Here is a 14,888-nt window from a genome sequence, read left to right as displayed (position 1 = left end):
TGGGATTTTTATTTGATCATCTACGTCTTCTATTTCTAGATTAGCATCCTATAACCTAAAGACTCAGTCAAGAAGTAGATCTGTAGCAAAAGTGTAACAGAAACCTCTCTTCAAAAGACGTTGAACCATTTATCAGGGATATGGGCTCATAACGATAAATCTGTCACCGTGCGGTTCCTCATATCGTAACTTTGAAAATTGAGACTACAACTTTAAACCTGGAATGAAATTAGCGTGTCTATATTGTTTTTTGGAGAAAATCATATCAGTGTGTGATTTTGCCAAAAATGCTCTTACGAGGTTTTCACTATGAGAGAGGAGTAACTGTGCCCCTTGTGGGTTGAGTTGTCTTAATTATGACTCGTGCCTCTGCCCACCTCGACAAGGAAACTGGCGTGACTATTATGTCGACGTAGATATAACCCATGCAGCGGTTGGGATGCTTGCGCCTGCGCGGAACGGTGTGCGGTCCGTTACCGCGAAGGAGGTCGCGCGTCGCGTGCGCAGCTTTCAACATCGGCTCGCTGGCTAACCGACTGACTGGGACTAGGTAACACGGACGTGCGAATATCACTCGTCATTCTAACTTTGGCAGTACTGAAATACCTATTGCGTGGAATATTCTACTTCGACAAATGTTTACTCATAGTCAATTTATTTGAAAGTAGATTTTAAATTCATTATATAATAGGTATTGAACGCTTTTCCAGATAAAAAAACTGAAATTAAAAAATATAATAAGCAGGTAGATAAACATATCCATAGGTAGGTTGGAGTACCTACGAGTTTTGTCTTCAGGAATCTCTCTGATATGATCATTTCATTCTATAAATAAATTGCAGAAGTCACAACATTAGGTACTGTTGTTAATCATATACCTACTTAACTATGGAGATGATATTTTGAGACCTACGGTCAAAGCTTTTTATGCGTCAGATTTTTATTTATTAAAAAATACATTCATCAGTAACAGAATATTTGTAAACGTACTTACCTAATTAATTCATAAAATTACCTATTTACTATTTTTATAAACGTATATGAAAAAAATATCCAAAATCAGAACAAAACAAAAAATATTCCGAAAAATTATATAATTTAATTAAAATCAATACTATAAACAATAGCAATAAAAAAAATCTTAGCCAAAAATATCAAAAAAGACACTTCGATCCTGCCAGGATTCGAACCTGGAATCTTCTGATCCGTAGTCAGACGCGTTATCCGTTGCGCCACAGGACCTATGAATATCTGTGCCAAAAACATAGTACCAATCTGCGGGGCGTTACGTCATTCAAATGACATTTAATATTGAACGAGAAGTGAACTGGACCGTAAACTAGAATAATTTTTGTTATAAAAGAAAGCGTTAGCATTGACTTTGTAGGTTAGTTTACTTAAATAAGAAAGAATAAGATGTAAAACCGAGATGAAACTACTTATTCATACTTATTTATATCACATTTCATCATTACAACAAATGATGTAAGTACGTATGGTAAGAACCTAAGAACATTTTTGTATTTGAATAAGTACCTACATACTATTATTAACTTAAGTACTTCTATTACTTTGGTCTAACAGAATGCTCGGTAAGGTATGGGTACTTAATTCATCTTGCGATGGATGTATCTCTGACTACCCTAATTGGGATATAGTCGTTAGCTTATGTTTTTGTATGTGTTATCTTCAGGTACTAACTTACATCTGCCTATACCAATAACATTTATAGGCATGAGTAAGTAGTTAACCTATAAACTTCTCAGTTAGGTATTTGGGTGTATTACCCGTCAAAGTTACAGAGACACCTCTGGTATGCAACCTAGACGCGAGAAGTGTTTATTTTAATTCGTGCGTATAATACCTTCCAACAAAAAACGTATGCAAACACTTCTCTTAAGAGTTATCTTAGTACAATAAGGCGCCTAATAGTGAAAACTACATAGGTGCCATTATGAAAAAAACACATTCTGATGTGTAATTTTCTTCAACAAAACCTAGATTTAATTCGATTAAATTCATTCCAAGTACAAATTGAGAACACAGATTTTGATTGATTGAAACTAGCTCAAAAAAAAATAAATTTGGAAGGGTTTTCTAAATTTTTGTCGTGTGTTCCATAAATTTTACGCCCGTCGATTACCCGTCCCTTTCTTTTTCAGGGGATATGAAATTGGTGCCGATTCCTGTACACACCATCTAATTTTAGTTTAAGCTATACCTGTCATTTTCTTATCCGCCGAAAAGGAAAGGGACGAGTAATCGACAGGCATATAATTTATGGAACACGCGTCAATTTTAGGCAGGAAATTTAAAAACCCTCCCAAATTTATATATTGGCCAATAACCCGTCAGAATAAAGTTGACAGCACACGTCAAACGGATTTCATATCAGCGAGATAATTCGCCCGGGTTATTAATTCATTTTAAAATTGACAATTCTATATCATCCGTCTCTTTCCTTTTCGGTGGATAAGAAAATGAGGGGTATAACTTAAAATAAAATTAGGTAGGTGTCTGCAAGAATCGGGCCCTTGACAGGTATAAATTAAAATAAAATTAGATGGTGTATACAGGAATCAGTACCATTATAGATAGAAACAAAAACGTACCCCGTCCCTGTCACCCGCAGTAAACATCTGCAACAGTCTGTAAATAAATAAGACTGCAGTACCTTCCACGCTATTTGCACTACAAAGCGAGCTAATGAATTCGATTATACACAGAATCTGCACTTCCACCGCTTCAGACAATCCTCGATAATCTATCTGCAGACTCAATAGTCACTTATAAATCTTATTACAAAGGAACAAGACCCAATTTCCTAATGGTATAAGATTGGTGATGGCAAAATAAAGTGGTAAAAGCTAAGGTTCTGAGCTGCCTAAGGCATCTTGGCGGAATGGAACAAACTGCTTAGTGTTAGTACATCTGTCTAGTAACGAATCTGTTTACAAGACGACATCGTTTCAGAAACGTTGAATAATTTTGTTTTGTATTAGATTTACAATTTGGTAAATGTGAAGTAAGTAGGTAAGGCATTTTATTTGGTAGAAGTAAATTACCTACCAGTACACATAATGATTACTACAAAATTATACGTAATGTGTTAGGTATTTAAAGGTCAAGGTTAATGTTTGAATTACGAACGTATATGCAAGTATGAATGTAAATTTTGCTTGCTAGACGGACATAACATAACATAAAATTAAATAGCTCATATACATCCCAGTGCTGGGCACAGGCCACTAAGCGGAGAGGAGCATACTTCACCACGCTGTTCATCTACTAGCCTAGGACGAACGGCTTAACGTGCCTTCTGAAGCACGTAATCATGTTACATTTCTTACTATCAGGCGATTCAACCTGCAATATCGCTAAGGACAGTCTCACAAAGTGATTTGAGAGTGACCACTTTCCCCCCCCCCTCTCCATACCCCCCCCCCCCCCCCCGCAACGCTCTAACCTGGTTAGGTCAGGTCAGGTTAGTTAGGTTAGGTGGTTACTCATACGTGAAACCCCTTATATGACGCGACTCTAATAAACACAGCATAATACACCTTCAAAACAACAGACACTAGCGTTCCTATTTACTGACCTTAATATTTAAAAATAAACCATCACGCTAAAGCTATCTCACCTCAAAAACACGTCAAATTAAATGCCGATTCACACTACACTACAGCGACGTCGCCGGTTGCTAGGCATGCCGCGTACTTTCCGGCCGGGTCGTCGCCTAAACACGTTCATTTGCATTTGGAACGCGGTACGTATGTATATTAAGAGAAGGAATCTGGGTAACGGTCGGAGAAGCGGCTACGACCGCTTATGTGAAGCGTGCCTGTCTGATTAGCCAGCTCATCATAGACGATACTATTTTAGTGTAAATGGTAATTTGAAGAGCTCGGTGGCGCAGAGGAAGAGCTCGGTGGCGCAGCGGTTAACGCGCTCGGTCTGCGATTGTTGAAGTTAAGCAACTTTTGCAAAGGCCGGTCATAAGATGGGTGACCGCAAAAAAAGATTTCATCTCGAGCTCCTCCGTGCTTCGGAAGGCACGTTAAGCCGTTGGTCCCGGCTGCATTAGCAGTCGTTAATAACCATCAATCCGCAATGGGCCCGCGTGGTGGTTTAAGGCCCGATCTCCCTATCCATCCATAGGGTAGGCCCATGCCCCAGCAGTGGGGACGTTAATGGGCTGGTGATGATGATGATGGTAATTTGCATTGATGTAAATTGATCTTACTCGGCTGTGAAGGAAAGTTCATGAGGAAACCCACATTCCGAGGTGAGAAATGCGTTTCGGAGGTATATGACCTATCCTGTATTGGGCTGGTTTATCTTTCGCCAGTTAGATCGTAAGACAGGCGCTTCTATAACAAAACCGGACCTGTCAAAGGTATAGGTTAGGTAAGCTGACCTTGTGAAAAAAAAACGGGGTATTGTTAGAAAGTTGAGATGATGTTCATCCATTTCAGAAAAATACAACGTATCTGAAACAAAATAGCGGTAACTTTTCCAACCGAAACGCTTCAACTTATAAACAGATAGGTTGCAGATTATTGATACTTCATCTTTAATCTCTACCCTCTATTTGCGAGACTGTATCATGAATGTATTACTTAGTTTGCTTTGGAATCTAGCGTCTAAGTAACGGTCAGTATACCGGTCGAGTCCAGTTCATATTGAGGATGCCTCGAGATTTCTCTCAAGCTCGTTGACAGTTATGCAGGACGTTTAAGTGTATTTTCGTATTCAATCCAAGAGTTATCGCGGTTCTGTACTAGATACATAACATAAACAGCCTATAAGTTCCTCCCTCCCTCCAGCCTCCGTCCGTCCCGTCCGTGGGCTGCGAGTTATTAGAGAAACAGACGAAATTATTTTGAATGTTTTTCTCATTCGGATAATCTCCTTCTCCTTTCTATTTAACTTAGTCATAAGCTCACAACTATATCCCAATTGGGGTACGAAGAGGTACATCCACCGCAATATGAACTAAGTATCCACACCTCACCGAGCTTTCTGTAAGACCAAAGTTATAGGTAAGCCTGTACGACTTCTGTTGGGCTGAAGGGCTGGTATGTGGTGGAATTACGATTGAAGAAAACCATGATTTGTTGGTAGCACTTTCACGTATAATTTTATAATTATTATGAGTACAATGTGAGCGAACAATGTTCGATAAATCAATATGGCGAAATATTATAAAAAATTATGACAGCTACATAAAAAAAGGAGTTGGTTGTCAAATTGACAGCCAAAATTACGTTGGTAATGTTGGTGTTTCCAACAAAGCCGTATCGCTGTCTATAATGGTCGAGCCAACTGTATTAGTGTGTAACTGTGTGTCTAATTTATCACAAAGGTCATCACAACAACATTTAAAAGCCCGTGATTATTTTTCTCTGTTTTAATAACAGCTGCCTAGTTTTTCCTTCTTTTAAAACAAATAAAATAAAAACAATAATAGCAGTAAGCATATAAAGAAAAGTTTGGTGGTAAGGCTGGTAGAGAAAAACCTAGAAAGACGTACCTTGACTACTTGTACGATCTACTCTGAACCGGCGTGCGTGTATGAAACGATTGATGAATGTGGAGAAAGCAAGAAAAGTATGTCAGGATCGAAACAAATGGAATCCCATAGTCTCTGCTTACCCCGGTGGGAAATAGACGTGAGGTTATGTATGTATGTTACAACAAATACAACAAACACTTATTCGTCGCGTCTCAGATGATCAGATTCCATCAAACACGCCTCACATCAACAAATGAAAGGCAAACTAAACACTAATATGTACTCAGAAAACCAGCTAAAGCTTGCCCAAGGATCGCGCGGAATTCTTTAAGCATTTGATCACAAACCTGTTCCTTGCCTCAAATAGGAAGTACTGATATAGTATTATGGGTAAAGTGGGTGGTATTAACTACAGTCTGTGAAAGAATTCCGTGTTCCAGGTTCAAAGCAATATGACAGACAGACACACTCACTTCCGTTAACTTTGTGGTTGGCAGAAACTCAGGTCTTGCAGAGACATCCACGGATGGTCCGTTATTTTCAAAGTTTGGGAACTCCTGACCTTTATGGTGAATTTAAAGCTAAGAGCCTCTGTGGTCTAGTGGTTAGAGCCTTAGGCTCACGATCTGGAGGTCCGGGTTCGATTCCCGATGGGGACATTGTCGAAATCACTTTGTGAGACTGTCCTTTGTTTGGTAAGGACTTTTCAGGCTTGAATCACCTGATTGTCCGAAATAGTAAGATGATTCCGTGCTTCGGAGGGCACGTTAAGCCGTTGGTCCCGGCTATTAGCCGTAAAAAAAAAACACCTCCACGAACCCGCAGTGGAGCAGCGTGGTGAAGTATGCTCCATACCCCCTCCGGTTGATTGAGGGGAGGCCTGTGCCCAGCAGTGGGACGTATATAGGCAGACGTAATATATAAGTAGCTGAACACATTCTACGTTTTGCTTTACCCCCAGTCGAGCAGAAGAGAGTAACTTAACCTACCTTAGCAACTCGCCAGGCAGAGATGTATACGAGTACTAGGTACACCTACTCCTCGTCAACTTCAACCTCGTCGATTTAACCGGGCGTAAATCCAGGAAACCACGCGAACAGCAAAGGACTGGAACTGTCTGCCGTCGTCTGTTTTCCAACTCGTTATAATCTGGGAGTCTTCAAGGCTAGAGTGAATAGGCATTTGCTACGTAAGCGTGATCCATCCTAGACCACATCGTAACTTACCATCAGATGAGATTGCGGCCAAACGCGAGCCTATTTTATTAAAAACAAACAAACATGAATTCAAACTCATAAAGTTGAATTCAGTTGTTTAGAGCCCTAGGAAGGATTCGCACCTTACGAAAAGAACCAATCAAGAAATCATTCTTAATTATTCCTTCTATTAATCCACAGATATATCACATATTGTGAGTATTAATACTTGACCTGCGATCTACTAGAATATAGATACAATACTGTTTATATTATCCCCTTCACTATGCGACCTTGCGTGTCGTTCACCGGCCCGGAATGCAACCAATAATGCGCAGAGACAAATAATAGTATAGGTAGAGGAAAAATGCTTGCGCGAGCAACAAGACGAGGGCAATATTAATACGATGATCGGGATATTTTGATAGAATTCCTGAGGAGAGTTAAGTTCTGTGACCCGGTATTACATGGAGAAATAAATGATAAAGGACAATGCAAAGTTCTTCATAAGCACAGATATATATTTCGGGAGTTCAAAGTAGATTGATACAGCCATCACAAAAGAACGACAAATAAAAATAATTTGAACATTAAGTATATTGAATACTTAGTACAGAAAGCAAGTAAATATAAAATAACTAGTCATTAAAAATAACAAAATGTTGGAATCTTGTGAATTGAAGATAAAGCTCAATCATTATAATAATAAGGATTTTCTACAGAAGCGACTGCCTGTCTCACCTTCCAACCCGCGAAGGGAAAACCAGCTCAATACAGGTTAGGTCACATACTCGTACCTCCAAGAATGCATATCGCGGGAATGTGGGTTTCCTCACGGTGTTTTCCTTCACCGCTGAACACTTGATAATCATTTATGATCCAAACTTGAATTCGAAAACAAATTGGACAATCATTGGTTCAGGCCTGTGCTGGATTCGAACCTGGGACCTCAAAGTGAGAGGCAAGCGTTCTACCAACTGGGGTAACACGGCTTCACTCAAACATAGTTACAAAGACATCTAATTAATTCTAATCCCCAGTCATTCGGTCGACCAGACAATGAATGCAGGCGGCCTTAGTGCGTTGGTAAATTAACCGGTTATACTCCTACAGTACGCAGGTTCGACACCTAATTGTACAACGCAATGTTATTTTGCAAGCTGTAATCAACTTGTCTATTGAACAATATACTGCAACGCGAGTTTTAGCCCTGTTATGAAATGAATAGGTAAAAGTTAATTGTTCTTTTAAATTATATTCCTTGCTGTGCGTACGAAGCACGGAACAGAAATACAGGGTGTTAGTGACACCGTAACGAATATTGAGGGGGATGATTCAGACCATGATTCTGGGTTGATGTCAAGTGGAATTTCCTGACGGAAAATCCCTGAAAATATTAGTGTTTTTTCAAATTATTTTGAACACACTACACTAACTACTAAAAAGCGAAAGATTTATGCATTTTGAAGGGAAACCAGCCAAGTAGTTAATGCCATCTGCGGCAAATCTACAATAACTCATGTCAAAAAAATACACTAACTACTACACACTACACTACCGAAAACTACCTACACTACTACGCACTACACCACTACAGAACACAGACACACACACATAGTTTATACTTTTATTACAGGAAATTCCACTTGATTTCAACTCAGAATCATGGTCTGAATCATCCCTCAGTTTTCGTTACGATGCCACTAACGCTATGTACAGATAGATAGAAAACTCATTATTTAGTAATGATGATAATGAAGTTGTCCTCTTCACTGTGTCCGGCGATAGTAACTCCTTTGAATCTCTTAGTCCATGAAGACTCTGATATGAGTCGCAAAACCGAACTAAGAAGTAATAAAACATATATGTAAACAAAATATACCTATCTAGGTACTATGATCTCATGGTTCCCGTGATCATGGCACTTGAAATAGTGTCGAAATATCGGGAGTCTCATATCCCTATTTCAAACGCGGTAAGAACCCGTTATTATGTGTTTTAATTAAAATATACCTAATATAAATTGAGTGGAAAGTCAGACAGACAGTCGCTTCTATAAAAAACCGAACCTGTCATATCTTCATTTTAGGCAAGCGGACCCTGTAAAAAACGGAACCGATAAATTGAGTAGACAGTTTTTTCTACAAAGTTAGCATATGCACCCAACATTACTTACTTCTCCTTTATTGGTTACTTGAGAGGAAACCTGTGGGCAATGTAGAATGACATAATAGAATAACCAACACGTATTATATTGACAGTAAAAATCCCCAACAATATTTCATGAATAAAATAACACCTATACGTCGCATGCGCCGACACCTTCAAATCACACAAAGCATTGCAACACTAGGACAGAACCGGCTGTCATTCATTGTAAATCCTAATATACATGTATATTATATATTGTGTGTCTGTATAATCGACTCCGGCGCAACATAATGTCGCAACGCGGCCGGTTGTAGGCCACACTTCAATCAAATTGTTTTTAGTCACCGTATAAGTACAGTGTCAAGTAATATTACAGTCAAGCTTCGTTATTGATTATTTTAGAAAGAAAAAAACAAGTAAGAAAATGTTTATTATTAGGAGACACGGGCCTTTGACGGCTCAATAGTAACTCTGACACCAGGGTTGATGATGTTGGTACTCCACCTCACAACCCACATTATAAGAAGAAGAATTAGAAGACACCACAGTAAAACACAACATAAAATAGGCTCATGAGTATATCCCAACTGGGGTGGTCAGAGGTACATCCGTTGCAAGATGAACTAAGTGATACAGTAATACGCTACAGTAACAATACAATAACATCTTACACAAAACGACAAAACAGAAACATAAAAAAGGTGTTGGCCAAAGCTTCCTTCTCTCTTTTAAACTTCTATTTTGTTGTGCCCGAAAGGGTCTATGATGTGAAACTCATATGTAACTTACAAACTTGTACACCATCATAGTATGCAAATAAAGAATATTGAAATAGTCATTCCCCCCCCCCCCCCCCCGTCCGGTTGATTGAGGGGAGGCCTGTTGGGACGTATATAGGCTGTTTATGTTATGTATGTTATGAAATAGTCATAATTATGACGAGGAGCTCGGTGGCCCAGCGGTAAACGCACTCGGTATGCGATTGTTGAAGTAAAGCAACGTTCGCAAAGGCCGGTCATAGGATGGGTGACCACAAAAAAGTTTTCATCTCGAGCTCCTCCGTGCTTCGGAAGGCACGTTAAGCCGTTGGTCCCGGCTGCACAGTCGTTAATAACCATCAATCCGCACTGGGCCCGAGTTATGGTTTAAGGCCCGATCTCCCTATCCATCCATAGGGAAGGCCCGTGCCCCAGCAGTGGGGACGTTAATGGGCTGATGATGATGATGATGGTGATGGACCTTGTCAATAAATGGACCTCACTCAGCACAAGCCGCGTCGTGAAAATGTAGGCAGGATTGAATACCTACCTACTGCTGAATATTTAAAGTTAATAATCCATTGTAATGCTTTCTAGCCGCAAAACTCTCGCGTTGGCTCCACCGCAGTGTTTACTTGTATTTTACCAAGTTTCTTTGATTAACTTTGCGTTGGCAACGTCTTTCAAATGAGGATCGAAGTGTGGAGTTGCACGGATTGAAGCTAACTTGTGCCTTTACATTTTGATTCGACTGTACTAAGTAGTATTCTGAAGCTAGGGACATGTTTTTGAACTACTTACATTAATTTGTATTATCGCTTAGGCTTGAATCACCTGCGAAAAAGTGAAATGATTCAGTAATTCCGAGGGCACGTTAAGCCGTTGCTCCCGGCTATTGTCCGTAAAACACCTCCACCAAACTGCACTGTAGCAGCGTGGTGGGGTGTGCTCCATATCCGCTCTGGCTGATTGAGGGGACGCCCGTGCTCAACAGTGGGACGTATATAGTCTGTTTATGTCATTTTACTGTATAATTTTGTATATTATGTTGATGACGATATTATTTTCATTTCTGTGTTTATAATACTTGCAATTACTACGAGGGTCCACATAATATCAGCGTCGTGGTTCACGCCGCGACTTGTGCTGAGTGAGGCCCTTTTATCTCAGGAATTCCACAACCACCTTATGGTCATTTCGACAAACATCCGTCTTGCTTTTTTGTAATTGTTTTAGTGGAAATTAGGTATGATGTTGTTGTCTTTTTTTTGTGTGTGGCGTCCTTTTATAATAAACTTTTTCTATTCTATTCTAATGACATTCTGTTTTGTTTACAGGTAAACTTGAAGCATTTTTAAAAACTCGTCTTGTATGTAAGTTAACGATACTTCTTACAAATATTACTATCAGTGGTTTGGAGCCCTAACCGAGATTTGAACCCATGACACTACGACGTTCTCCGTACTGAACTATTACGGATTTTCAGAAGAACAACAGGCAGAGTATTTTGTTCTTTAATTTAGAATGATAATGGTGCTAATTCCAGCAGACGCCACCTTTTTTTAAGTTATACCTGTCATTTTCTTATCCGTTGAAAAAGAAAGAGACGGGTAAAAGACAGGCATAAAATTTATGAAATACACGTCAATTTTAAGCAGAAGTCGAAAACAACCGTCTAAAAATTTTACATCGGAAGTCAAATAACCCGTCAAACGGATTACATACCAGCGAGATGCCTATTTTATTCGCCCGGGTTATTCATTCGTTTTAAAATTAACTTGTTGACAATCATCTGTCCCTTTCCTTTTCGACGGATAAGAAAATGACGGATATAACTTAAAATAAAATTAGGCGGTGTCTGCATGAATCGGGGCCAATGTACCCTATTTATTTTCTTTCGAAGATTATTTCCTAACAAGTACAAAACGCAATGTTTGATCGGCGTTGAAACAGCGTCGGTTGTCGGTAATATGCGCCACAATAGCGCAATCATAATCTGCAGCAAAATAGCCCTCGCAACCAGCTGCCTAGTCCCCAGGGGCACCCCGCCTTACACCACGTAATAGCATACATTACTTCTAGAAATGCGCTGTTACAGCTAAACTTAAGGGACTTGCCAGATAACAAATAAGTTTTACATACCTACGTAGCGTCGTCTGCCTGGTGTTAAATGTATTCCTCTACTTATTAACCCTTTCACCGACAGAGACCATGGGTCATTGATGGTTCATAATAGGTAGTATGAGAGTATGACAACTTGGAATCGGAACGTCATTGGACGTTCTGTCCTTGAAAGTGTTAATAAGCTTATAATGTGTACCATTAAACATAACGACCAGTGCTCTGTTTATCAAAACTACACATGTAAATTACATGTTACAGATGTCAATATTTATTTCACAAGTAAGTATCACAATCCCTTTACTTTTTTGATAAACATTATTTACACGTACTTGTAACTTGTAGCTTGTAAACGTGTAATCTGTAAGTTTTGATAAACACAACACTGCTCAGTACTATTATAAATGATTATATTTCAATAATATAACATTTTACAAGTCTCAATGCGCGGTTAGAATTATTGTCAAAGTACATCAGTTAGTGTTGTGACGTTCATCAGCATAGTGATGTATCAGTCGATATTAGGTCGATCGATTCGTTTCTGTCTAAAAATAGCTACATTGATTTGACAGATGTGTTGCTGTTGCAGTTTCTCGTCATTTCTTCTCCTCAGCCATAACACCTTGCGAAATGTAATCTGTCAACCCGTAGTCACTTCTGACATTCGTTTTAAGACGGATATGGACAGGTTATCAGCCCGTCGCCCAAATGGACAGTGTGTAAAATGAGTTGCAGCCACACTTGTACAAGAATCGTTTTACACTTAAAATACAATCATTCTACAAATTCTAACAAAAATCCCGCCACGCGACTGATTAAATTTATCCGCTTTTATTGTAAGACCCCAACCAAGGGTAACCAATCCAATTTTACCGTCTAACCTTACCTCGAACGTGAAAATCAACAAAAAATCTGTCTGTGCTAGATGCAATGAATAGTGGAGTGCACGCTAGTTACGAAATATGTATCGTGAAATCTAGTGTCGGCGACTATTGGCGCAGTTACCCTCATGCGCCCACACCGACCTCGTTACCCTACGGTACATTTCACAGCAATATATGAACCATACCGAACAAATACACATTCACCGGATATTCAGCAAATCTCTCGCCACTGTGTGAATCACGTAACTATTACCTTTGCATGCACTAATCAACGTCATTATTTAGACCACGAATGCTTACTATTCTCGTATCGACTTTTAGCGCAACGCGTTCTTTGACCTTCCAGCAAATCACAAGCAATTTTCTCTCTCGACTGCATTAAGTAATCGCGAACCAATAAAGTTTCGTTCTCAGACGATTTGGTAACAAAATAAAGCGCGATTTACTGTTATGGTTTTCATTGAAATGGAGGCAGCGCACGATACATTGATATCTTGGGTTCGTTGGCAAGTGTCGGGGTGTCGATATTCGGGTCAATCTGTGCCTTGGCGTGTTACGTGGTGTCACGTAATGTTTTGCGCTGTACTGATTCCGCATTAAGGAAGCGACAAATGGCACGACACACGCGCAAACACCATCCCGCGGTAAAACAAATACTCTCACGTATGTAATAGGTAGTCGGCAGGCTCGCGACGTGCCTATCATCGTCATCTCATACGTGTTCTATTTGAAAATATTTCTTTAAACACGATAGGAACTTACACCGAACGTCGCGCTGAATGACGCGGATCGAAATAAAGCGAAACCGTAGTAATAATAATAATATACTTTATTGAAAAAATGAATAGTACATACAGCACAGTAGATACAGGGAACTTTACAGACAAGGGGTTGTTGTACATCCGTGTGTTAACTAAACAGCCGATATCCATAGTAGGCCAAAGGCCTGTGGAGTGTACATGGCGGGATTGTAAATATTGTACAGTACAAAGAACGAACGCATTTACTTCACTAGAGTGTACTGCCCTGGAGCTTTTTTTTTTTTTTTTTTTTTTTTTTTTTTTTTTTTTTTTTTGACGTGACTTATTGTAGATTTGCCGCAGATGGCATTAACTACTTGGCCGGACAAATGGGGAGCGCTGAAGGCTCTCACCCGGTACAACGTTTAAGACAACAGGCCTGAGGGTGCCCAGTTGGGCGCGAACCTCGGCTCAGGGCGTCGTCTGAGAGAAAAATATTTGAAAGAATTAATCGACCCTAGTGGGTCGATAGCGATAAGCGCTGAATGAGGGAAATCGTCGACCACGCCGGCGGGGTCGGTATCGGGGACCTGAAGTGTTTGGTGTCGCGAGCTGATTGGCTGCCTCTATGGCTAGAGTGATCGGGTCGTCGGGATCGTATATTACGTCCTTCGGACGCCGATACTTTTCAGTACCGTCCCTAAGCGGAATGTACTCGGAAGCCGCAACTACCAGGGGATTTGGGTGGTGCGGAGCAGAATCGAAAAAACGTTTGGAAGCTAATTTGAGCCATTGGGCAATGGTTGGCAGACCTAGGTCAATGTGCAGATTTTCATTGCGAAGGAACCACGGAGCTCCCGTGGCTTTCCGCATGAAACGATTTTGTATTACCTGTAGACGGTGAATTTGAGAGGGACTCGCGTGAGCGAAAACTACCCCTGCGTAGGTCATGATCGGACGGATGCAAGTCGTGTAGATTTTCACCTTATTCCTAAGGGACAATTTACTTCGCTTGTTAAGGAGACAGTGAAGACGGCCCATTACAAACGCGGCGCGATCGCGCACACGTTTGATATGGGCCTTGAAAGTAAGACGTCTATCTAAGACTACGCCGAGATATTTGACTTGCTCCTCCCAAGGGATCGGCTTGCCAAACATCGTGATGACTTTAAGTTGACGGCGTGACCGTGGCGTGTTATAATAGCCCTTTGAAAAGTACACCGCTGCACTTTTCTCCGGGTTTACCTCGATTCTCCATTTGCGAAACCACTTGCCCAAGGCATTGGCCGCGCGTTGGAGGATTCCGGTCATCATAACTCGACCACGGCACGAAGAATAGATGGCTGTATCATCCGCAAATAAAGCTAATTCAGTATTAGGGGATTTGGGAATATCACTAGTATATAATGAAAATAGTAAAGGGGAGAGGACGGAGCCTTGTGGGACTCCGGCATGTATCGGGTGCGGTGACGAGAGCGTCCCCTCCACGCGGTAGCGAAAGGTTCGATTTGAGAGGAAGTCTC

At 40.3% G+C, this 14,888-nt stretch overlaps 1 protein-coding gene and 1 non-coding gene across 2 annotated transcripts in view; one reads left to right on the top strand and one right to left on the bottom strand.

Moving 5' to 3' along the window:
• LOC126369595 (sushi, von Willebrand factor type A, EGF and pentraxin domain-containing protein 1) overlaps nucleotides 1–14,888 on the top strand; it is a 129,074-nt gene that overhangs the window by 7,139 nt on the left and 107,047 nt on the right. The gene's annotated exons all lie outside the window — the stretch shown is intronic.
• On the bottom strand, nucleotides 1,170–1,242 carry Trnar-acg (transfer RNA arginine (anticodon ACG)). Its single transcript has one exon. It is a non-coding gene; the product is annotated as a tRNA-Arg (tRNA).

This window comes from Pectinophora gossypiella, chromosome 9 (genome assembly GCF_024362695.1).
Source record: "Pectinophora gossypiella chromosome 9, ilPecGoss1.1, whole genome shotgun sequence".
NCBI classification, from domain to species: domain Eukaryota; kingdom Metazoa; phylum Arthropoda; class Insecta; order Lepidoptera; family Gelechiidae; genus Pectinophora; species Pectinophora gossypiella.
Note: the sequence above shows the minus strand (reverse complement) of the source record. Positions and strands in the feature narration are given on the sequence as shown.